Source organism: Perissodus microlepis, chromosome 23 (assembly GCF_051167445.1).
Source record: "Perissodus microlepis isolate ML-2025 ecotype Zambia chromosome 23, ASM5116744v1, whole genome shotgun sequence".
NCBI classification, from domain to species: Eukaryota; Metazoa; Chordata; class Actinopteri; order Cichliformes; family Cichlidae; genus Perissodus; species Perissodus microlepis.
The window spans coordinates 30,142,641-30,168,004 of record NC_140482.1 but is presented as its reverse complement, the minus strand read 5'-3'; the positions used below and the strand labels follow the sequence as shown (position 1 = coordinate 30,168,004).

Sequence of the window (25,364 nt, the reverse complement as noted above, 5' to 3'; positions counted from 1 at the left end):
AAATAAAACCACTTGGTATAGCTCAGCAGGTTGTGAAAGCGACCCAGAAGGTGAAGGGCTACTGCAGGCACCCGGCTTCCAGTCCATATGGGCCATGTACTGCATGTCATTCCTGACTCTCTCCCCCTGCTTACCTGTGTACTGTCACCTAGTACTACTCTGAACTCTCCTTCAACTCTGCTGTAGTTTGAAAACCTCTTTGTTAGCTAGGCAGTAACAAAGCTGCACTAATGAATTAAAGAGACATGGGCAAAGAAATGTGCAATCTTTTTTTGATAGCAACTTAATAAAATGAGGCAATTTCACTCAATGCCACATCCATTATGATAACTTAGGTTGAAGTATTTTCCAAGGAAAAAAGACAATGAGCTAAATGCTAAAATTATCAAAGCCATTAACTGTTCAGATAGACCACTTTCCTATCAAACAGAACTGATCATCCAAGTACATTAGACCATTTACACAATTCTAAAGAGCCACAATCTGTCAAAGAAAAGTAATTTAGGTCCTGAAAAGCTCTTTTTTTCCCCATCAGGTTACGACAGATGGAATTAAAAGAGTTTAAAAACACTGTACACGCATCACCTTTGTTCTAACCTTCAACTCCATGCTGCACTCTGGACCACTTTGCTGTTTTTAACGGGGTATGTGATGTTTGTGAATGCTCACGTTGCACAGCTGACCCAAACTTGTCACACAGATCTGCCAGGTCTGAAGCTGGGTCCATTTCCTCTGTGGACACATGCTTTCTAAGTGCTCCTACAACGGACAACTTGATTGGGCCTTAATGTTTACAGCCCGAAAAGGTAGACCAAAGCAATGAAAAATACATATCCCTGTAAACACCTTGCCCTTTTCCCTGGGCTTTATGGTGTATTTATAACCACTTCTTTCCAGCACTAGAGCAAAGTGAAAGCCATGTTCAGATTAAATTAGCGCACGGCACCCTTTTCTGAACTAGGCACAGTTCAGGACCAGTGGGCTTGCACAAATAGGCCCGAGGGCAGACTCAAGTGCAGGGAAAATAACCTCGATAAGGAAACAAGTGGCTTCTTTGCTCTATACCTGACATGTTAACCGCTCGTGAGAGCTTCACATGGACCAAAAAAATAAGACTACAGACTTCAGCTCCAGGTTTGAATTTGTAACTACACATTTTGTGGTATAATTACACAAAGGTTCACTGATAGAATTCAAAAATACAAACCTTTTGCTGGGTCCTTGAAGAGTAAACAAAATGTACCAGGAAAAATACAACGCGAGCTGTCTACAACAGATTACTGTCCCACTTCCTGTTTAACATTAACTGCATTTGTCATATTTGTGCGGACACACAATGTTCCTGTGCAATTACAGATTACTGCCAACATTATCAGACTAAACTGTGATCTTGTTTACAGCCTTTATGACTGTTTAACTGCTTATCCTTGTAACCCAGTTCGACTTTTGTTTAGTGAGCTTGTCACTTCCTTTGATCTCGGCAATAAAGGTGCACAAATGAGGGGAGCTGCATCTGCAGCTCGGAGTTGCAGAAGTAAAAGTAAAACTCTTCTGGTGAGCAAGTGTGTTTTGAAACATCAATGAGGTCAGCACATTGTCAACAGTTGCCCTTCCACAACACTAGATGGTCCACTTCAGACTCCTCCTCACTGATGAAAACGGTCTCTTTGATTTAGGCGAGGGTGGGACAGACAACACCCACTTGCTCACTGCGAGTTAAACGGGTCTTTGCCTTCCTCTGCACGGACTTTGTGCTACGGAGCTGGCAGGTTAAAGATTGTTTGTACTCATGTCAGTCTGCATCACTTGCAAATTCACATGTACACACTGTTTGTTCACACTGAGATTTTCTTTAAGGAATTTTGGTCACACCTGTATATAAGTGCATCTTCAGGTACAGACACATTCAAAACTCCCAGAGTTTTCTGGAAAGTTCCACTCTGCTTTCGGGAATTTTCCACACCTGTCCACAGGTTGCCCCCACCAAGTTTTACCTAATCCCCCCACCTGCCTAGCCTGTTTAATATTGCCTTGCAGGGACCAGCCTTTCCCGCCTTTCTGTTACCTGTATATGTTGTTTGCCTACTAACTGGTTTGTTCTCCTGATTATATCTGCATGTTTCAAACAGAAACCCTAGACGCTAAATATAATAACCGTGCTGCATATGGAAAACTGCATCTCTGCACGTCCCTCCCTCCTGTTCCCTACTTGCCCCTACAAACCAGTCCCAAGTCCACCATCACAGACTCTCAGACTTTTACATGCGTAACAAACCACACGTAAATATACATAACACAAAAACACTAGATTTGCTTCATGCAAAGTAGAGCTTTTGCTTAGATCTGATGTTTTATGTCAAAGCAGTTCACACACTGAAATGTTGATCCACTGATTTGCTGTAAGGTGTGAGGCCTCAGTGACAAAGAGAAAAAAATCTCACACCATTTGCTTTGGTTGCATGTAGATTGCCACAATCGCCTGTATTTTACACTGAATATACTGAAATGTCTGCAAAACACTCACTAACCACGGAGCAGCAGTGAAACATGAAAAATGTGACACAAACCACAAATGCAGAACATTCACCTTCAAAATAACAGTTATAACAAACACATTTCAAAAGGTGAAACTTCTACTTTGAAGGCAAATGACTTTTATTTCCTGTTTGTGTAGCACTGTTCACTTTCGAACCACTAGTAGTTTGTAGTTTGTGAGTGTTTGCAAGCAAACAGAGTGACAGATCTTCTACACTAACTACAGACAAGCATAGCAATGTGCTAAAGCAATCACAAGCAGGATTTCGGTGCTGCACCACATAATCCACTGTGACCAATGTTACGCAAGCAATTACCAACAAACTCCAGCAACCAGTCGCCAAACAGCCACGGAAACACATTTTCCTCAGCAACTACTGGTTGCCGGGGGATGCCAACTGGTCTCCAAGCCTGTGGGACTGATGCCTAAGTAAAAGTGTAAAGGATTAGACGAGACCTAAATAATGAGGGCTCTCAAAAACTTAAGTGCCGTTTACACATCAACACAGCTAGTTGGAGACACCATGGACAAGTAGTCTTTCCTGTTCACCTGAATGTCACATGTGTAGTTGGTGGGCTGTAATATGCAGTCTAAGTGGAGAGACTGTGGGGCCACAAAAAAGGCATGCATGCAGATGTCTGTTCAGAGCCACACTGAGCAAAGGGGATGCTAGAGGAAACCAGAACACAGCTATTCCTGTTTATAGGTTACAAAAACATCTTCTTCAATGTTAGATCATAAAAGACTGGCTTATGAGAGACAGCCAGGATCAGTTTCTCCTCCAAAATCGTTGCCAGTATCGATATCATAAATCCCAGCCTTCTTATTTTTGATGAGTCAGTCAGGGAGAAGTGACAGTGATGAGTGCTGTGCTGATCCAAATATTTAGAGTAGCTGAGAGCACTGTGAGAATCACACAAAAAAAACAAAACACTGAAAGCATTCGTGTGTCATCGGCTTCAAAGGATTTGTAAATAAAAAGGAAAAATGCTGCCTGACCATACAACCGTGCGATGAGAGCCACAAGCAGCTAAATGATGTCAAAAACTGGCACAAAAGCAACCTGAGAAGCAAACAGTAAGGGCCAGACAGTGCTGGCTTTCAGTGATGGGACTTTTTAAAATAAGAGGGAAATTTTCATAATATATCAAAAAATGACTGAATGTTTGGGGGAAAAAAAATTAGATGGCGTCGTCAAATGGTCTAGGTCAGCTTGTACTACACCTCCATGGTCCATCAAATTACAAACACTGGTGTCATATTCACTGTTTTTAAACCTTTGCCGCTCTGAAAGAAGTGGGAAGAGTTTTTTCTGTGTCAACAGAGAAAACTATCCCTTCTCACTGTTCAACCACACGAGACTAACATTCCACAAAGGAGACGGAAAAAAAAATAAAGTTTAGTTGTAAACAAATACTGATGTCGATCATATTTATTAAAACCTAAACTTGAAAATAACCATTTTTCTTAGAGATAAACTCTAAATACTAGAAAAATGCCCAAGGCTTATTTCGCAACACTTTAATCATCAGCATCAGAAAAAGTTGCATTTACACAGACTAGAGCTCGAGGCCAACAAGTGCAATCCCTGAAAAGTGGCAAAACAAATTTAGGGCTTTGGTTAATATGGCTCTTTTTAATTTGATCCTTCTACAACAAACGAAAGTTGGGCCAGCAGAGGGTTTTAAGAGATTAGGGAATACTTCTAATGTACTGGATCTGTCTGATGATAACAAAAGTGACCTCAGACCTGACACAGAAGGCCCCCTTTCACCCTGAGCTTAAACCTATCAGGGAGCTTAAAACAACAACAAAGCCATATTACGTGAAAGCGCTGTATGTGAGCGCCGAGGGAGGCTGTACGTTGTTACCAAACTCGCATTGCACGCAGCAGTATATAATGTAAAATTGGATAATCCATTAACCAAGCGGATTCTAGCCCAACTCACTAAGACCTATAGCATACCCTTTGACCCCTCATGTACTATATCTGACATGTGAATGGTGCAAGTAAATGCAAATGTGGACCCACAGAGAAGCTTTCTCTTTATGTTATACGTGGAAGTTCCCTCCACCTCTTCCCAAATACTTGTAATAGCATTAAAGGTACTTTAGAGTCTGAACCTTGTTGCATTACTGCTCTTATTTCTGCGGATAAATGCTTTCCATTTAGTCAAGCCATGGCATTTTATTTTTAAATGTATATGTTTGTTGCTATATCGTTTTTCAGAATCCAATAAAGTTCAATCAGTATTATTACCAGACAAAATAAAGAATTACCATTGAGGTGATTTTTAAATACACAGCAAAGGTCACTTTCTAGATGCCATTTCTTCTTTCTTTTATTTATTTATTTTTTTAACTGTATTGTTGGACTAGAACTTCAAAGTGAGCTTGTTAAAATGTTTAAATTAGTGCTGTCAACGTTAATCTCGTTAAAATGATGTTAACGCCATAACCGCATTAACGCGGCAAATCTCCGTTAGCGAGTTAGCGCGGATCGCCCCGTGCATGGGGCTGCACGGCGTCAACGCGTTAGCGTGGTTAGCTCGTCAACGCATTAACACGGTTAGCTCGCCAATGCGTTAGCCTGGTTAGCTTGTCAACGCATTAGCGCGGTTAGCTCATTAGCGCTGTGCAGCCCCATGCACAGGGCAATCCGCGCTAACTCGCTAACGGTGATTTGCCGCGTTAATGTGGTTATGATGTTAATGTCATTTTAAGGAGATTAACGCTGACAGCACTAGTTTAAATAGTATTAAAATGTTCATATTCTACAATATCTACACACACACACACACACACACACACACACACACACACACACACACAAAATAGTACACTGAGGAAATTAAGGCCATTAAGTTTGGCTTTGAACGATTATGAAATTGGATACTAGGTAGCATTTTATTTCTAGCTAGGGAGTTTATTGTTGTCTTTCTGTGTGATTTTACATAACTTATGAGACTTTATTCTCTGCAGATTTTAATGTTAATTATTTTACAGTAAATAAATGTCATTGTTTGCTATATCTGAAGGTGCTTCAGCAGGGTTTTTTTTCTCTAGGATGTGTTTGTTTGGATCCATATCATGGAGAGATCTTCAGCACATGTTCCCATGGATGTCAGGTAAAGGTCATCTCAACAGTTGACAACCAGTCATCTATTCACTCAGATGCTTTCAAGCTCTTTTACAAATTTCTCACATTTTTTTTTCTTAAAAACAATAATAAACAATTACATCTGTAAAACTTTTATGATTCTGCTAGGACAACAACACTCATTACGGGTTTGTCTAGCTTTAGCAGAGACTCACGTTTCCAATCTGTCAAAGCTGTGCTGTCAAAGCAAACATCCTTTTCAGCTGATAGAGCTTTGTTTGCTTCAAACAAACACCTCATATCTGTTGCAAATAGGGGAAAACCCTGTTTGCAACCGATATGGTCTGAAATCTAAGTACATCAGTTCCTGAAAAGAAGCTACCACGCTAACACGAATAAGCCCCAAATCACAAGTCGAAATCAGAAGATATATTTTCTTAATCCCAAAACATTACATACAAGTACCACAAAATGGCCTTGAGGGTAACGAATAACCTGTCACGCCTCCGTTTTGCATACACAGCCTGTTTCTTGCAGATACAGAAAACTGAAGTCGTGATGTACGGGTGTATTGGGGACGAATGCGAGGTTACGTGAAGACTCAGTCCCAGGTGTGAGCCGGTGGAGTGGAGACAGTGGCTTCCAGTCAGGATAATGATTTGGGTCAGTAGGTAACTACGTTCCTGGACCACGGGGGACTTGTTGCCAATTAATCCTGCCAATGAGCCAAGTGAGCACGGGAGACTGATAAATGCAGCTCTTTCAAGGAGTGATGGGGTAAAACTTCAACTGCTGACACCACAGTCAGAGTTAAAATGACACAGTAAGATTAGGAATTGTACCGAGCCTGACGTAATGGAAAACCACAACTCTTCCCAGTCAATTAAGCATTGTAAGCACTGCCTTAACTTCTCAAACACTGGCAGAGAGCACTGAAATCCACTCCAAACACAAAACTCTGAAACATCAGGTTTTACCAACCACTTCCTCTCGTGCCTACAGTTCCTCCTCGACTTTAAATCAACCTCAAGAGAGAAGTTTATGCTATGGTATTTCCCCCAGTCTCATTGACTTTATGAGAACAAAAGGCAACTTCTGGGCAACAACAGACTTTTACACACACACAAAAAAAATGTTCCAAAATGTATGAGTCTGAATCTGGTTAAAGAAGTTTCAGGTCATTTACAGTGCTAATAATAAGCGTTTCAAATCGCTTGGTTTCACAGCATACAAAGGTAAAATCTGAATTCTTCGTCCTGTCATCATTCCAATCTGTTTTATGTTTTGGAGTTGAAATGTTCTGGCACCTCATTAACAGCCCCGTGTTTTGCCAACTGCATGCTTCAGTAATTTGATGGTCTTTAGAGGCCAGCATTTGTCACTGCGTGCCAAGCAAGTGTAAAGTGTCCCATTAGCCTTGAGTTTATGTCTAATCTGAGATTAATCATTTAGTGGCATCTGATCCTAAATGATTGGGGCACCTCTCGTCCTTTACTGTGTGAAATATTTACCGTTATGACGATGGCTCCTCTCCACGAAAAATCTAATCGGGACTTCTCACCTCAACTTGCTCAGAAACAAAAACTTGTTCTGTTGCGCTGCAATGCGCAGAAATTCTCCCACATTTTATGAATATTTTCTGAGCTGCAGACCCTTGAAGTAGACGAGGAGGGGGCAGGGGGTTAAGATTTAACGCTCTTTAATTCATGTCATTCTTTCCAGCACGTTTTGAGCCTTCATCACCCCCTTTGGGAATCAAGATGAATCATATGAGTATCATGACCATCACTTATATATGTGAATAAGATTAATGATATCTGTCTATTATATAGGCACCAGTGTTTTTATGTTCCATTTTACCACCCTAAGCTACACTTGCTTAAAGTCTTATTATAAGACTAATAGAAACAGTTTTAATACAAAAGGAATCATGGCTAGAAAAAGAGTCTTGGGTAAAAAGATTTTTTTATAAAGGAGACCTTTCAAAAGTGATGGCCTTGATGCCTTCAAGTTTCCTCTAGTGAATTATCCGAAATCAGATCAAAGATCCAGGTTACCAGTGGCTGTTTCTGTTTCTCTACGTCACAGACATTAAACCGTTGCAGTTTATTCAAACTATGACATATTTCATCATCCTGATGCTCAGAGCTGGTTATAGAAAAAAACTGTTCTGATCAAAAACAGATCTTAGCTTTAGATTGTGACACTTGGAGTGGGTGTAAAATTGATCTGGTTGCAGATTTAAACGGAGCGTAAATGTATTTTTCATCCCTGAAAATTTCTTTACTTGTGAAGTTATGAGGCTCAGACGTGCCAGAAAAAATACGAATTAAAGGCTGATGCTGACGTCTGAAACTGGACTCAAGAAAACATTTTAGGAAAGAGGAACTTCCGTGGGAACCCTTTCAGGAACTTCATAGTTTGATCCAAAAAAAAAAAAATTGCTTTTTTGGGTTTTTTTTACTGGTTCATGCCTCCAAAAAAAAGTCCCTGCTCCTCAGCGAGTCCCTTCTGTGTTCCAGAAACTGAGAAAGTATAAACTAGTAGGACAAATCAATAGAACAAAAGATGGGAATTTCAAAAACAAAGGGCAGCAAGAGCACGAGAGGGAGTAGTCTGACATTGTTTTGTTCTACTCAAGCAGAAAGCAGCGCCTTTAAAAAAAAAAAAAAAAAAAAAAAAACACAAGTAGTTTCAATAAATCATTTTAGAGATGGGCCTCCCTTCTTTCCTTTCAGCTTGCCCTGATGGGTCAAATTTTGGAGTTTTCTGTATTTATAAGCCCTAAATTGCTTCTTTTTTTCCCTTTTTCTTCTCTTTCAAATGGTTTTTTGTAGATGATCAGTTAAAAGTACCAAAATATATTCAGCTTCTTTTTTATGGTAATATTTACCTCTGAAAAAGGAAGATCCTGTCAAAGATGGCAGTTGGCCCAACATAGAACTGATGACATTTCTGAGTCAATCTGGATCAGTATGAAGAGATTTTAGGATAGAATCGTTTACCAGTAAAACTGGACTCGTTTAAGTTGGAATAAATATCCGATTTAAATAAGGACACATCATGATGATTTTCTAAATATCAAGCTAATCTGGATCCAGTTTTCCTCCTGCATGGTGTGCAGTGAATTTTCAGTTTAGGTAGAGGTATGCACACACTGACTGCTCTTGTTCTAAATTTATAGGCAAACTAAATCTAACAAATTGTGGAAAAATCCAAACTTGAACTTAAGAGAACACAATTCATGGCCACAGGCCTCGGGAGCCGAGAGTTCACTGGCAGCGTACGGAGGGAAAGTCTGAGCTCTACAACAAAACCGAAACACAGTAAATTTAAGCAAAAGTTGGAGACTCGATTATTATGAAATATGTCGGCGTATGCCTGGCCCAGACAAGTCAACACAAATCTGACAACCTGCCAAACAAGAAGGTGGATCACAACATTAAGCGCAGGGTGCGGGCCTCTTTTTGCAATGGGGACGCAGACAATCAATGCAGGCAAAGTGTTGAGGAAAACCTACTTCAAAGTGCCAAAGACCTTAAACTGAGGTGATGATTGGTGTTCAAACATGATAAAGGCCACCAGCATGCTGCCAAATCAACATTAAAATGAGGGGAGCGGCCAAAGCTTTGACTTGTCCTGAAAAATAATGCATCTGAGATTGTTTATTGACTCACTCTATCCAGCACGAGTGCGAGAGAAAGAAAATTCAGCCTCAGCTGCGAGGAAAACCCCTAAATCAAGATGCCCAGCCACACACATTCTGACATATGAATAAAGATTTGCGTATTTTGATTTTCCTCAAAAAGCACACGTTCCAAAGCTTGACTAATTCCTGAATATGTCACGTCCATCATCTCTGATGCCACAGGAGAAAACAGGAGCCGCACCAAACATGTGTGAGTTTGATCTGCACTCTAAAGGTCTAAGCAGCACAGGAAAATGGCTGTAAAGAAAACATCATTAGTTACAGAGTAAACAGGAGTTCAACAGAAAAACAGAAAGCAATCAAACCCTAAAGTGATTCTCCTTAATAGGAAAGATAATCTCCTCCACTTTAGCTTGATTCTCCTCAGCTCAGCTGGTTCCTCAGTGTAATTGCTCCTGTTAATCATGCCTTAATTTGTTGACGAGATTCATTTGGAAGACTTGACTTTAGAGAAAGAGAAAAAAACTACACGCAATCTCCTCCAATCTGGGTGTGCCAGCATCTTGAAATTAAGGATACGCAAAGAAGAGCGAGACCAGATTAAGTCATTTTAAGAGTATTAGAGATGCCCCTAAAGACTGATGTAACACCGTGATCGGCGCGTGTCACTGCTTATTAAACCAGCAAAACTGATCAGCCATCTCATTCTTCTTAATAGGAATACTGAAGAAACTTCTGTTTGTCCCTCTTTACAGTACCCATGTAAGAGTTTTAGCTTGTTTATAATAAAAACATCATAAAAACCCCCTAACGCTCACTCCCTGCTGGCTCACAATCCAAAAAAACCTAGAGCTGGAGCTCAATATTTATTTAAGATAATTATAAATCTGGTTGAGGTTTTTTCTGCTTAAATTTTAGAGCTTCCCTCAAGGAGGTTTCGTCCTTCCCCCAAAGGAAAATCAAGGGAAAAAATACATTTTTATTGGTTAAATAGTCAGAAATTCCACTAAAATATATAAACTTTTGCTTAGCAAGATAACACAGACTTAAAATTTTCTTAAATTTCTTAAAAAAGACCCTGATTAGGTCATTTTCCTATAAATATTGATGCCACTTTACAACTATCATTAAAATAAATAACACTACCACCTAAGCCGGGGCTTTTGATTCTCCTTTCATAAGGTTCCTGCAATAGACACGCATTTGAGGTTTAAGCCAATCAGTCTGCTTTTCAGTTACTTAAAATTTCAAGTTAACAATTATCAGAATTATTACATTACAAAATAATTGGATTCTCACTGTATGTATAATGCTTGCCATCACTGAGCAGCCCTACTAGATATCTGTCACCAGATATCTCAGGACACCCTAAAAGGTCACGTGTCTGACCCCCATGGCTCAGAGAAGTTTTTCCCACAAAGGCAGAAGCTACTTAACATTAAACGGTGTAAATAATCATTTCAAACATATTTTCAGTGGCATGTAATAAAACACAAATTAAAAGGAAACATTTACACAGGCAGTTTATCTCTCAGGTTAAAAGGCTTACAGAGTCCCAGTGTAATTTAGAGATAGAAGTAATTAGATAATCAGACCACACCATCACTAAAATCAGCAGCCTGAGCCCTCCCAGCAAAGTAAAATCATTTACCTCTTGCTCGACTTGTGAAGTGGAAAAAAACTGCCAGGCAGCTGCCATTAAGTGTTTGAAGTGTGAAAGTAAGAGCCAGGAGGGAGGTCAGACCTGTTAAGGTGTAGCTATCAGTAAGAGTGGCTGTTTGCAAAACCAGAATTCTTCAATGACCTGAGCTGCCCCTCACTCACTCACACTCAACCACAGGACAGCTACAGGAAAACATACTGGGCTATTTAAAAAGTTCTGCCCCAAAAATGTGTGTTCGGTTTGGTCAGACATAACACTTTTTTTTTTTGCATTTTTCACCTTCATCTCTAACTTTCTGGCATAACTGAGACATCTGCGTACAAAGTCAGTCTCGCAGTAAGAAAAATGTGTCACCGGAGCGCTGCGCTCATCTGAACTTTTTAAACATGTACCGAAAATATCTGGTGAGCCAGAGAAACAATCCAAATCGATCCCCTCACCTTTTCATATTATGATAATAATGATAAAGGTTTCCCAAAAGCAGCCGCATTATATGCAAAAAAATACATGTGTGAAACTGCTACTTAAGCTCCTTTTAAGTGATTATATTATAAATTAAGCACATAATGATACTCACAGTTTCTCTTTAGATCACTGAGGCACACAAACTGCTAGCTTCACTAAATGGCAGTGACTTGGAAGACTCCTCTCACCCCCAGAAAGCCTTGTGCAGCTGAAATGACTCACATCCCCTCATCCAACCTCTGTCAACCATCATGAGGAGGTAAACACTTCCAAATATGGAGAAAATATGAAGACGGTATTGGAGGGCAATATCAGTTTGGTTTGCTTTTAGTTTGGAATGCCATACTCTGTGAGCCAGAGTCACTCCACGGAGCCAGTTCTGCGGTGCATACCTTTCACTTGGAATAATAATGATGATTGTAGAGACTTTTCACATTGTTTTGGGTTGAGTCTGACCTAAGATGGGTGAAAGTGTGAGCTTGCTCTTATATTTAAGAGAATATAGTTTAAAAAAGGAAAGAAAGAAAAGAAAAAATGAGTGGCCTCAAAAGTACAGGAATGTCCAAGAAATGCAAAATAAAGTGAATATCAATATAATTCACTCCCTGTTAACCAGGAAAGCAGGGCCAGATTAGCAGGTAAAAACAGCCCACGTGCTGTGAGGAGCGGTCTTGTCGCACAGATTGTCTTCAAGTGATTAAGAGGGTGTAATTAAAGTCTGATTACGCCCCGCGAGTGCCATAGGTCAGCCACTAAACAGCCGGTAGGAGAGATCATTACAATGCCCTGCATGGACTGGAAGTGTATTGAGGAGCAACTTGGCTTGAGAGTGCTCATTTCCTGAAACAGCTCAGCCCACTTCATTCAAATCCCACAGGAGAAGACCATTCACTGACACTTCAAGATACAGTCATTTTCTGTTTTTGGTTCCCTCATTTCTAATGCGGGGAATCGTTTTCTGTAACAAACTTCATAGAAATCTGAATCAAAGTCAGTCTGAACAGTTAAATGAGAAGTCAAAGCTTTCCCCCTGACTCTAATGCCACATATGTAAATAATGTGCACCTGAGACGTCTGTGATATGAAGGGTCTACAGGGTTAAAGTAAAGCTCTGCCCTTCTTTTGGCATTTGCATTACTTTTATAGGAAGCTGAACTCCAAGTGCATGTTTGGAAGGATATTAGAAGAGACTGCTAAATGGGGCCTCACGAGAAGGCAGCTGCAATGTAAACACAGAAGAGCCTTAAAAACTTCACGACTCATTTATGCAAAGACGTAAAGGCGCTTATAAGCCAGTCTGATGCAACTTCAGTCTTTGCACAGAACTTGAAAGCATCAGGTGGCAGCATGGAGGCGCACCCAAGCTTTCCAAAAACAAATCATTAAGTAATACTTGATGATAAATCTCAAAGCAAAAATCAGCTGCCTGTCTAGTGACTGTCCCTCCTGGACTTTATATGGTAATCCCGATTCTGCTTTGCAGCCTTGTGAGATTGACACGTTGGAGCTCCACCTGACACAGGTGTTGGTTACAATGACCCTGCAATTCACAGAGGACAGAGAAGACTCCTACAACCAGCATTCGGCCATGACAGCCTGAATTTTTCTTGATTTTGGCTTCTAATGATTATGCAAACAAAATAAAAAGAAAACAATCACTTTTTTTTTTTTTACATTCATTTTGATTATGAAGTTCACCACTTTCCTTTACTGGGGTGTGTTTTCCACCCACATAAAACACCCAAAGTCACTTGCTGTTTAGTTCAACTCAATCCAAGACAATTATAAGACACGCTTCAGTCAACAAGATCTATCTGAAGGAAGAAAAGTTCACAAGGCCGCCTGCAGCTTCTTCAGGTTTGAAGAAGTTCATCGGCTCTCTGTGCTTGTATACAGGTCCATTAGACACCTCAGACCACTGCCACTTGGGGGGGGGGTTTCCCATCTGAACCCACAGACATCACATGGAAGACTGGCTGGAACCAGTGGTTTACCTTGTAAGATATGCTTTATGGTCAAAATTATTCCCCAAGTCTGTGCTGTATGAACCTAATGAACCTAAAGGTGTGTCCACCATATCTGCTATCGTCTTGTTCTCAAGTTATCACAATATACAAGATTTTTAGAAAGCTTACCCTGACCTCGAGGTCGAGGTCTCTGAGATTTTTGGTAGATGCATCTATGGTATCAATCTGAAGCTCCTACATCATTTTCCAGTTATCGGAATCACAAGACTTTTCGAAAAGTTGATCTCTGTCCTCTAACCTCTGTCCTTAATATTGAGGTCTTGGAGAATCAAACTCATCTGAGATTTTTAGTAGATATCATACCATGGCATCTTCATTTAATAAGCTCTTTAAAACACCCATAGCTGACACAAAGTGCTGTACATTGGAACTAATAATAAATAATACGAATCATTTAAAAAATATATCCCCGTGATATCAGTTTGAACCTCCTACATTGCTTTATTCTCGTGTTATCACAAACTTAGGTGTCCACGCTGCCTGCCTGTACGCTCACCCAACAAAAAAAACGACATCAGTCTTTTAAGGCTGAGGGGTAAAAACTTTCTGGACTGAAAGAAATCAACTGCCTGGTAGATTGAAGCATGAGACAGGAATTGCCAGAGCCAGCTGGTTAGCAGGAACTGAACTTTCAACATAACATAAGGGTGAGTAAATTATTGGTGGCATCACCCTACCAAAGTAATGCGCATCAAAACATATTTGGGCGACTGCTGAAACACAACAGTGACCTGCTAGGGTAAAGTCTGCGTGGGAAACACTGAACTTCTTCAGACTGGATTCAATCTTCTGCCTATGAAACAGTGTGAGGGGAAAGAATGAAGCCATTTGGTCTCCTTTATCACTCACAGACTCACAATCAAGCAAGGTAATAGTAGGGTCAAAGGTCAAATTTCACATAATGTTTAGATGCAAACTATGATGACATATTTAGAATCTCTATATATCAGTAAGTGTTGCCAAAACAAACAAAGACAGGACAATTTTTAAGCATACTTTTAATGATAAAAGACTTTTTCTGAAAATTTTACCTTATTTGAACTGCGAAAGTACAAAAAACATGATATTTATATTTCCTATACACCATACCCAATATGACTTTATTCTATCAATGGCAGTAAGAGATATAGTTTTAAATAACATTACTATTACTTTGACCTTTAGATCATTTACCTTCAAAGAAAGGTAAGAGGTCAAATCTGACATTATATTTTAAGTCATTTATATTGTACTTGATACCACATATGTCCATTTCCAACCAATAAATCAATATGTTAACCTTGACCACCTTTGGTGGATGCAAGCCAAGTTTGGATGGATTGTTAACATGACCCCACTCTACACCGTCACAAAGTTGATAATATTTCATTCAAAACTTTTTGAGCTATTGTGTTTAAAGATATAGAAATGCTACCAAAAACATAGCCTCCTTTGTGGAGGTAATTAAGATGATTCCAAGCATTCTTTTTTATTCGTAATGCCTACATTACCCACAATGCACATCCACTACCAAAACAAGTTGGAGATTGCGATGTATTTTGGAAGAGGCGGCTAATATGTTAAGTTTTTTCTTGCATTTGCACGACTCACTTGTCTCCACACTAAGGCTTGCTGATAAGTGACATTACACCTGATGTACAAAAGCTCACGAAGATAATAGAGCAATAACAAGTTCATAGGAATCCTCACTGGAAGGAACACAATGATTAACAAGTAACTCCTTGTACTGTTTAACACTGAGCCCATCATAAAAGCTTCATTGTGGGCATGCTGCTTTTATGGTAGAACATGAAGTTCAGGCCCAGAACTAAGTCCCTACGTTTCTACAGTGTGGAAATTAGTACACTTAACCTTCTAACCAAGCTCTAGAACCACGTGACAGAAAACACAGCAACATATAAAAAGGTAAAACTCAGCAAAGAAAAAAAGCTCTCTTACTTTTTCTCCACTTTGACGTCGCTGTAGTGTTTCTGGAAGACGATGAAAGCTGTATGTTGAAGTCTGTTGACACTGAGAAATAAAAAAAACCTCAAATGGATTACACAACTTTAATTGTGCTATGCAGGACCCACACTGGCATGGTAAGTAGGTCCTGTCATCTCACACACATTTTTTTTCCCATGACTGTGTTGTTCATCAGCAGAAAGATGAACTTTGGGCAGGCTTCCTATAAATCGTGCATGAACCTAAGCGCTGGTTGTCCATTTAAATTTGAGTCTGTCAGGCACCTGTCACCCCTCTGGGAGCAATACTTCATAGCAAAGATGTAGAGCGGGAACAACAATGCTGACAAGTGACACCGCAGAAAATATTTCACCACAGCACAACAATTATTTAGCAGAGAGAACTAACAGACTAAAATTTTATATAAATGCATTCCTGACAGGTGAAGGACCAATTTGTTTGAACTGGCCATCATGTGTTCAAGTCAAAGCATCTCATTACTTTGTAGGGATTAGGCGTCAAATTTAAGACACTACATACTCCAGCAGACAGGTTCAATGAGCTTGGCTGATCTGACTTCCATCTGATGGTACCAAACCAGTAAAAATGTTGAATGTCCAATTTATCCAGCCAAAATTGGAGCAAAACTTTAAAAAAAAAAAAAAAAAAGGCTAAAACCTAATTCTGAATTGAAAGATAAAAGGGTGAAAACATTGTGATAATATTTTAGTCCCTCCAAAACAGTCATACTGCAAGGCTCAAAATTAAAATCATCTTGCAACCAAAGACAGGCTGTGACACATTTTTTAAGTTTAAAAAAACTATTAACTAGCCAACAGGAATGAAGATTGTAATAATGGAATAATTAACACGGTAACTTATTTATATACTAATTCTTATTCATGGTAACTGTACATAGATTTTCTACTGCTTATCCAGGTTGAGGTCACATGGGCAAAAATATGTATGCTACAAACACATTAGACTGGTTTTGGTCCATTTACCAGTGACTATTATGCATGTCAAACAAAGAAATTACACAATCCATATCATGCGTTTTATCAGATGAGTTACTTAAACTATATTATCTACTGATAATGTCAGCTTGCTGGCTCCATAATTATGGGATCTGGTTGTGTAACTGTGAAAGAGTTACTGACAAACAAGATCTGCATGGTGCACTGGTGAGGCATCACAGACGTATTTGGAAAGTTAAAACAGCACAGAGATCTGATCCATCACATTTATCAGATCTTTTAAATCTGGAGGTCATACCATCGTATGCTAACCCAAAATGTTTCTGTAGGTACTTTTAATATATACAGTATTTGACTTTTGATATGTATTTGTGTTTGTATGATATGTAAGTGTTCCAGGGCAAAGGTTTCCAGGGTTTTCTGAAGGTCTTCAACGTTTTTGTTTTTTTTTTACTAATTTTCAGTCCAGTCCTCGTACCTGACCATTTTCAGATGAATGATTTTTTTGGTTGTTTTTTTATTAAGCTACTTAACATTGATCTATGAATCATTCAAGGATAAGAACGGCACCAAACTAAATGGATGGACTGCTGTTGGGTCTATACATAAAAGCAAAGAACCACTTTTAAATTGTATTTTTAGGGACTTTGTTACTGGAAGCCTGTGGCAAAAAAACAAACACCATTTGTTTCTATTTCTTTTGCAGAATCCATGAAAAATGCCAAAGAGTTGGCATTTTTCATACATTTGCCATACAAACGGATGGAAATAAAATTGTATTTTGCACCAACAAGGTGATTCCTAAATAGCGATTACCTTAAATCTTGGCACATCTTGGACTGGGGTGCAGCTATCTATAAAACACGGTAGAGGCTCTGTCATGTTTTGGGGCTCCATTTCAGCCAGTGATGTTGTACTTGTCATAGAAAAGTAAAGTTTTGATCCACTATTTTCAAAGATTGGTAACAGCTTCATTTTTTAGCATTACTATGATCCAAAACGCTCTGCCAATGCAATAAAATCACACCTGAATAGAAAAACACACAATGGAACACTATCAGTCACGGACTGGCTTCCCTAGAGCCTGGACCTCAACATTATTGAAACAGTGTGGGAGGGAGAAACATCCATCTACGAAGCCTGGAGAACTATTCCTGAATACTACTTAAAGAAACAACAGGAACGCTTTCCTAAAAGCTTTCAGGCTGTGTTGAAGAATAAAGGTGGTCACACCAAATACTGACTTTCAAGCTTGTTGGAACTGTAAAAACTCTGTTTTTGACCTATTTTCCTAGAAAAAGAAAAAAAAACTATCAATGGTGATTTTTGTACAGTACTGGTCAGAAGAACTGCATCCCATCAAAAAAGCCCATCTCTACATTCGGATATATGAGTAGTTTAAACAACACCTGTTTAAATAAAACCTTCAAATAGTTTCATTGCTTTAAAAAAAAAAAAAGTCCTCAATAATGTATACGAATCTAAAGAATCTGCTGTGAAGCAGCAAATCCAAATAACCAGAGTGACCCAATTGAACTTGAGATTTTCTACAACTTTCCAAAGATGTCATTACATTAAACAGCAAACTGATGACTTGTGTCTCCATGAGATATAAAAATTCAACCTTTATGCTACTTTTTGTTTAAATCTTATGCTGAATGGACATTAGTTATATACCGTAGACTGCATTATTAGTAGTAGCATTGTCTGGGTTCAAGTGTGTATTTCTATCTGAAATCAACACTAATAAAATTCATCAAACAGATACCGCAAGTACTTACAAAATAAAAATCCCCCCGAAATGGTTTTAGCTTTGAAGGAGCCCTGCAGCTGTAGGGGACGACCCCGAATTATCCTACAGGATTCTTTTGGATTAAATAAGAGTCAGATAGAAGTATTGGGAAAACCAGCCTACTACATGTCACACCCCAAGCTGAGAAAACAGCAGAAGTCTTAAACAGGCACAGACATGTTATGCTATGCTGTGTAGGTTGCATCATGGGGCTGGCGGGGAACTGTGTTGTTATTGGTCCCAGGCGATCTTTGGTGTTCATTTAACATATTTGCATTCATTTTATTGTTTTTTGTGCAATAACAATAAACCCATTCGTCATCCTTTAAGGAAGTTTTTTATAGACCCAACTTTAAATGATGAGTTTTGAGTTGATTAAGATCTGGATGCATTATTCAGAAATGTATGGAGTATGAAAAACTGGGAGATGGTGTCTTGAGCCACTCAAGAAAACATCACTGACCCATTCAGATCCAAATGTCCTTCAGGATCTAGGGATGGGAATCAGGAATCTAGTAGTTCAGTTCCTTGGAATTGTTAGTCTAGCTGCCTGTTGATGCTTAGTGGTTCCAGTTGCACTTGGGCTACAATCCAATGATTTCAGTTCACAGGGTGTGGAGGAAATAGCAACGCAGTCTACAACGTTGATATGGACATAACTTTTTTTTACTGCACAAAAGGACAAGAGCGTGATAGTACAGTGGAACCCTGACTTACGAATACCCCATGTCACGAAAAATTCAAGTTACGAAGGCACTGAACGGCAATATTTCTGCCCGTGTTACGGCAAAATGCCCGTGTAACAAATCCGCGGGCTCTGATTGGCTGAGCCTACAATGCCCACAATGCCTTCCGAATCATGTGACAACCCCTGGGCTTCCATATTTGCACTTCGCTGTTCCACTTGAACGACGTATTGTTGTTCTAGTTCGCAATTAGCCTATAGCCTATCGTTCAGCATCGGCTCACTCAAAAGGCGCAATGGGTGCTTCAACTTACGAAAATTTTCGACTTACGAAAGACTCTCGGGAACGAATTCATTTTGTAAGTTGGGGTTCCACTGTAAAGTGGAAACTGAATAAAGGACATGAACAGCTGCACTAAGCTGCTAACACAACTTCGGCTTTTTGCACAGACACCATGCTAATGCTAAGCTAGCCAGAGAACATACTAACGCTAGACTAGCCAGACACCAATGCTAACACTAAGCTAGCCAAGAACCCAAAGTGAAAGCTGTCTTTGGACTGTGGAAGGAAGCCGGAGTACTGAGGAAGACCCACACAGACACACAGAGAACATCCAAACTCCACAGAGAAAGGCTCTGGCCTGATGGTGGATTCGAACCCAGGATCAGCTTGCCAAAGCTAACCGCCATTCATAACAACACTAATTGTAATTAATTATCTACAGCCTTAGAAGATCCTTGGTTTATCATAGCTTATAGAGGTAGTGTTTTCTAAAAGAGGTGCTGTGTGAGTATGAAAAACTGGTGCTGTTTTTTTCAGAGAAGGACATTCTCATTAAAATATGTCAAGAAACACAAACAGTGGAATAACTTGACTAAAACTACCAGGGGGGCCAAGGCTCAAAGGCAGCAGAGCCACTCATCTTTTAAGTTTAACATCATCAACGCTGTCAAACGAGTTCTTTTTAGCCAGAGATTTTAAAGACAGTTTCGTTTAATGTTGCCTGAGTAGAAAATGTGTCGGAGCGACGCAGATGTATTCAGTTTGATGACAGCTCTCCCAAGGGACTTGGTGTTATTGATTTGAAATTCACATCCAAGTCAAAGTTTGAATTCAGTCTTTTAAAGAAGAAAGTGAGATTTATTTTTCATTCCAAGGCAGAACAATACCTACAGCCTGGACCAAGATTCTTGTTTCACTCACAAAGAGGAAGATGACGTCAGATCCATTTAGGTATAAAAGGGTTCAGTTTAGTCAACTTTCTGAGGAAATCTTGAAGCAAAATACGGAGGTATTGCCTCAGTACTGGTTACGTCAACAGACCAAACATTTTTAAACATATCTGCAAGGGAAAAGTCCATATCTCTGGCCACTATTTGCACAAGCACTCCTCTCTGGTTTACAGCCTGGCTTGTTGTACACTGCATGACTTAATATCTGACAACTCAATGTTGCTGCCCTGTCCAGTCACCGATACAAATATTAGTCGGGTAAACTAATTCTTCATATTTTATTGATGTACAACACCAGTTAACAACCGTTTTGGAGATGTTGCATCACCTGTGACTATGCGAGTCTGAAACCCTTTCAAAAGGCTGTTAAACACACAATGTAAAAAGCAGAGACCCATACATTTACCATGAAACAATCTTACATACACTGCATCTGCATTTTAAAACCATCATCCTGTCAAACCATACAACAGCAGAATTATAGAGACGTAGATGTGGGACTTAGCCTTTAAAGTTCCACTTTGTTGGTTTTTATGCACTGCAAAACTTCAATCTAGAAGGAATTTATGTGGGAATGCAAAGCAGATTTATTCATCCATTTTGTCCAGGTCATAACAGGAGTATATATCCCACCCAAAGATGATCACAAAACAGATATGCAGCTGGAATGACAGGCAACAGTTTTAACTGGTGCTGCAACAGAAGATTAGGAATACAGGACTATAGAGAGGCAATCACACATGATCATAAAATGCTTTAATTTATGCTTCTAAGAAGAAAAAATGATGCAGTATTTTTATTCATTATGATTGATGCTGGACTTTTAACCTGCCTAGTTTGTGTCTGTGCAGCAGAAATGAGCCTTCCCTGGAGGATGTCTGGGCTCTCCCTTAGAGAAAGGGTGAGGATCTCAGTCTCTCAGAAGTGGTTCGGAGCAGAGCTGATATTCCTCCACATCAAATGGAGTCAGTTGAAGTGGCTCAGACAACTGACTAGATGCCTCCTGGACACCTCAGAGGTGAAATGTTTAAAAGATATCTTACAGGAAGGACACTCTGGAGCAGACCCAAGACAAACTGTGGAGATTATGTCTAAGTGTCAGTACCAGAGCCTACCACAGCCTAGAGGAGGTAGCTGCGAGACGGAGGTCTGGACATCTCTGCGTGGAGAGCTGCCTCTGTGACCCAGGACCCGGATATAAGCATTAGAAAACTGACCGATTGATACATTCAGTTCCAAACTGTAAAATAATTACACAAACGGCTAACAAACAGTCACTTGAGCTTCCCAGTCTCAATAAATATCTACACCAATGCCTGACTGTGTTGTTTACGAAAGACAAACTGTTGGTCTCTTCGAGTTGATTCATTCTCTTCCAGTTGATGGGAAAAATGGCGGCAGAAGCTGGAAACACGTAGCAGACGACAGTGGTGGCCAAAAGGCCAATCGCAGTGAATGCAGGCTGCACTGATATTCCTTCATTTAAATAATGTAATAGATGAAAAAATGATGGATCATTGGGCCATGTCTTATCTCATAGTATCATACCCCCCCCCCCCCCGTTAAGTGCTTCACTCTAGTCCTAGTATATTTAAAAGTAGAATGGGAGACAGACCTCTCATTTTCAGACCTCTCTTCTGTGGAACAGGCTTCCAGTTTGGATTTAGGACACAGAAACCTTCTCTACTTTAAAAGTTCCGCTTTAAAACTTTCCTTTTTGGTTCAGCACGTAGTTAGGGCTAGATCAGGTGACTCTGAACCCTCCCTTAGTTACACTGCAATAAACCTGGCTGCTGGAAGTTTCCCATGATGCACTGAGTGTTTCTTTACCACTCTCTCGCCACTTCGCATTTAATCAGTTTAATTTCCAGCTCTCTTTTATCCTGTCCCCTTTGCCTTGCGCCCAGTCTTGTTATGACTGAGGTTTCTTCCTGTTAAAAGGGAGTTTTTCCTTCCCACTGCTGCCAAGTGCTTACTTACAGAGGGTTCTCTCTCTATCAATGCAGAGTCTTTACCTTATATTACTGAGCACCTAGTGGCAGCTGTTGTTGTGATTTGGTACTATAGAAATAAAACTGAACTGAACTGACAGTGGTGTATGGTTTAATGATAAAAACTTTATTTTCTTTCTTGTTTTTTTTTTTTTCCTCGAGCGGCCCCCAACTGAGCTCAAAGTGCCCACTAGATGATCCAACCAGGATGGGTGATAGTGGGATGCATAGACGTTATAAGGCGGTGGCGCTTATGCTAAAGCGGAAAAAAAAATGTGTCCACGCTCAAAATTACCGTCACCTGACAGTACAGTCAAAATTGTCACTGACGTCATCAGCGACAACATAAAGGCTTCTTTCCAAAGTGGAGAACACAGATTCGCATTGATAGTTGTTGTTGTTGTTTTTTATTGTTTCGCCTTTAAAAAGTTTGACTCCCCTGCTGTGAAGGATACGTCTGTAGCAATAACGCCAACAAAGCACAGATGTGTTACTTTGTAACACACGCGGCTATGAAAAGTACTCGAACAACGTGGCAAATTCGAGACAAACGAGTCCAAGGAGCAGCAACAGTGACGATACAAATAACTATTTTTTAGTAAACGGAAGTTTCTGGGCGCTCTAAAGTAAAAAGCAGCGACATGTTTCCCTTCTGATGGAGGGCTCTGTGGGGGCTCTGGTGTCTTCCGCATTGCTCTGCAGTAAACCACTGTGCTAAATCTAGGAGCCCCGCAGAGACGCCCCGAGTCTCGTTTAGCCAAATGAGCCGCTTCACAGTGTTTGAACGTGTTTTCTGTGCATGACTGAGTCCAGCTCGGCACCAGCTAGCGACAAGTTAGCTCTGTTAGTTTCCCCGTGTCACAGTCCTACCGGCCCGAGCTCTGGTACCGAGTCCACGCCCTCACTGTGAACCCGTCCGAGCTGCAGTAAAATCCACATTACATCCCAACAAGGCCGAACAAAGTGAGCACGAACTGCTCCAGAGCCGGGTTCTTAACAGCAACACGTCAAACTGCACCGGAAACCGCCCGTATGTTTGAAAAGGTGCGACGTATAGTTTCACTTACCTCGCTTTCTAGGAAACCTAACACAGGGGCTGAAATCCCACCAAAAAAAGTGAAAACTACTTGATCCAAATTCTGGGAGAGTTGTAGGCAGTGACGTCACGCTGAAATTCCAGCTCGTCTGAGTCAGTTCAGAGGTTTGCCCATGTAAGGCAGCAGGCCAAAACAGCACGGCCCTCAGTGAGCACACATCTCCGGTCTGTGCGCACAGCAGCACGCTGCAGTCAGGCAAAGGTCCACGCTGGAGGCTTTCTCCTCAAATAAACTATCATCCTAATAAATACAGAAAAATTGAACGTACCGATACTTAGAACCCTTAAAATGTAAATGAAAGAAGAGTGTGCAGTGATTTGGTGTCAAACATGTGGCCTGGGGGCCAGAAGTGGCCCTCCAAATAAGGGTCCGGTTTAACTTGTGGTATTTGTTTGCATATTTCACTCTCTTTATTCGAGGTGTTGTTGTCATATTGCACAAACAACAACCTCTGCCTGTTAGTATCTGACATCACCAAAAACAGATAAATACAAAATGTTTAAAAAAATAACACAAAACTTTGTCAAGATCATCTTCAGCCAACAATACAAAATATGGGACAGCCTAGATTCTATCCCAGGTTTTCTCATGGGCTGTATCACTACAAAAGAAACATTGGGGCCAGAACCAGCACTCCAAATGCTTTCCAGTCCAGCCCACGGGATTCCTTTGCAAAGTGTGAGATGATTACTTAACCTGTCACAGGTAATCACATAAGTTAGACATTAGATGTGACAGGAGGTACAAGCCAGAGGTCCAAACAAATGTGTAAGTTTGGAACACCTGTGATCTTCTGGGTCATTATTATAGAAGCACTGGGATTTTAAGAAGACATAGCATTAGCTAAAGTTACCTTTTTATATTTTCTCTCCTCCCTTTGATGTTTTTCGATACTTCAACGCTCATGTATACGCCGTACATAAAAGATGGGCTTGGCTATTGTTAGTACTTTGGCCACCTTTATGTTATTCTTGTTTCTATTTATTTGTTTTGGAAACACCAGTAAGCATATTTGGATGACAGGATGGAGTGCAAAGTTATCAGCTAATGCTAACTAGCTTCATTATTAAGAATCATTCATAAGCTGTGTGGATGCAATACAGATACACGGATACCTGCTAATTAGTGCAAATTAAGAAACCTATAAAGTCACAATATTTTTCTATTAAAAATGCTCCAAAAGGCACTAACAGCACTAACAGCAGTTCAGTTCAGCTCCATTTACAGGATCTAAGGCCTAGTCAGCGTCTTCTACATGCACACCTGTCAGTCAAAGTGGCTATTCTCATAACTGTAGATTCTAGATGGATGAGTTATATAAAATTCATAGTTTTTATCAAGGAGGAAATTATCCATGGAGACCAAAGGTGTGTTTTTCTTTGTATCAGGCTGTAAACATGTTTATTTCTGCTGTAAAGTTAGACATTTTAACATGGGAGCTGACTTAAAGCTGGACCCTGAGGTTGTTTCTTGGTTTAACCAGGCAGGAAGTGAAACTTTCTCGACTAAGAATGTGTTTTGTATGAGTGTCATTTGGTAGAGCTACTGTGACTTGTGATGCATATCTGTCAGTGTAACTGCATTTTTATTTATTTTTTCTAAGATATACTTCTTTGTATTGTAAAGAACTAAATTTAGACACAAAATAAACACAGTACATAGATCTGATCTGATATATATATCATATGTGAAACGTGTGTGTTTTTTTAGTATATAAGCTCATCATGACTTATAAAGTTCAAACAAGGCAGCAACATTATAATAAAGAGAGATGGCAGTCAAGAATCCTAAATTGAAATCTCTGGAAGAATTTATCAATCGCAAAGATGCAAAAAGATATTCAACTTTCAGGGGAAACAGCAAGGATTTAAAGCATTTTTCATACATGTAATTTTTAAACTCCATAAAAATTAAAGTAAAATAAATTAAAATAACCATATATAATGCTTTAAAACATGTAGTCGCCCAGATGCATCAACATGGCTGCCAAATAGCGTGACTAGTTTCTGGAACTTTGGACAGGGCCAATAAAAGGCTGAAAAGATTGTGTAACCAAGTAGAACATCTCATAACTAGTAAAGTTAATTAGTAACGTGAATAGATATTTTAAAAAAAAAGATATATCATCCCATAGATATTAAGGCTTGGCTTTTAGAAGAAAGGATACGTGCAGTTTCACCATTCTGTCAATGGCTGCTTGTACAC

The 25,364-nt window shown here is 39.8% G+C and overlaps 1 protein-coding gene across 4 annotated transcripts in view; it reads right to left on the bottom strand.

Moving 5' to 3' along the window:
- The window catches only part of lpp (LIM domain containing preferred translocation partner in lipoma), a 187,391-nt gene extending 164,041 nt beyond the window's left edge, over positions 1-23,350 (bottom strand). Inside the window, exons 1-2 of one of the 4 annotated variants that reach the window (XM_084921774.1) lie at positions 23,130-23,350; positions 15,379-15,450 (exon numbers count right to left, since the gene is read on the bottom strand). The gene's annotated coding sequence lies outside the window, so the exon portion shown is untranslated. The other 3 variants (XM_084921775.1, XM_084921777.1, XM_084921776.1) reach the window with 3 other exon arrangements.
- Positions 23,351-25,364: the final 2,014 nt, after the last annotated feature.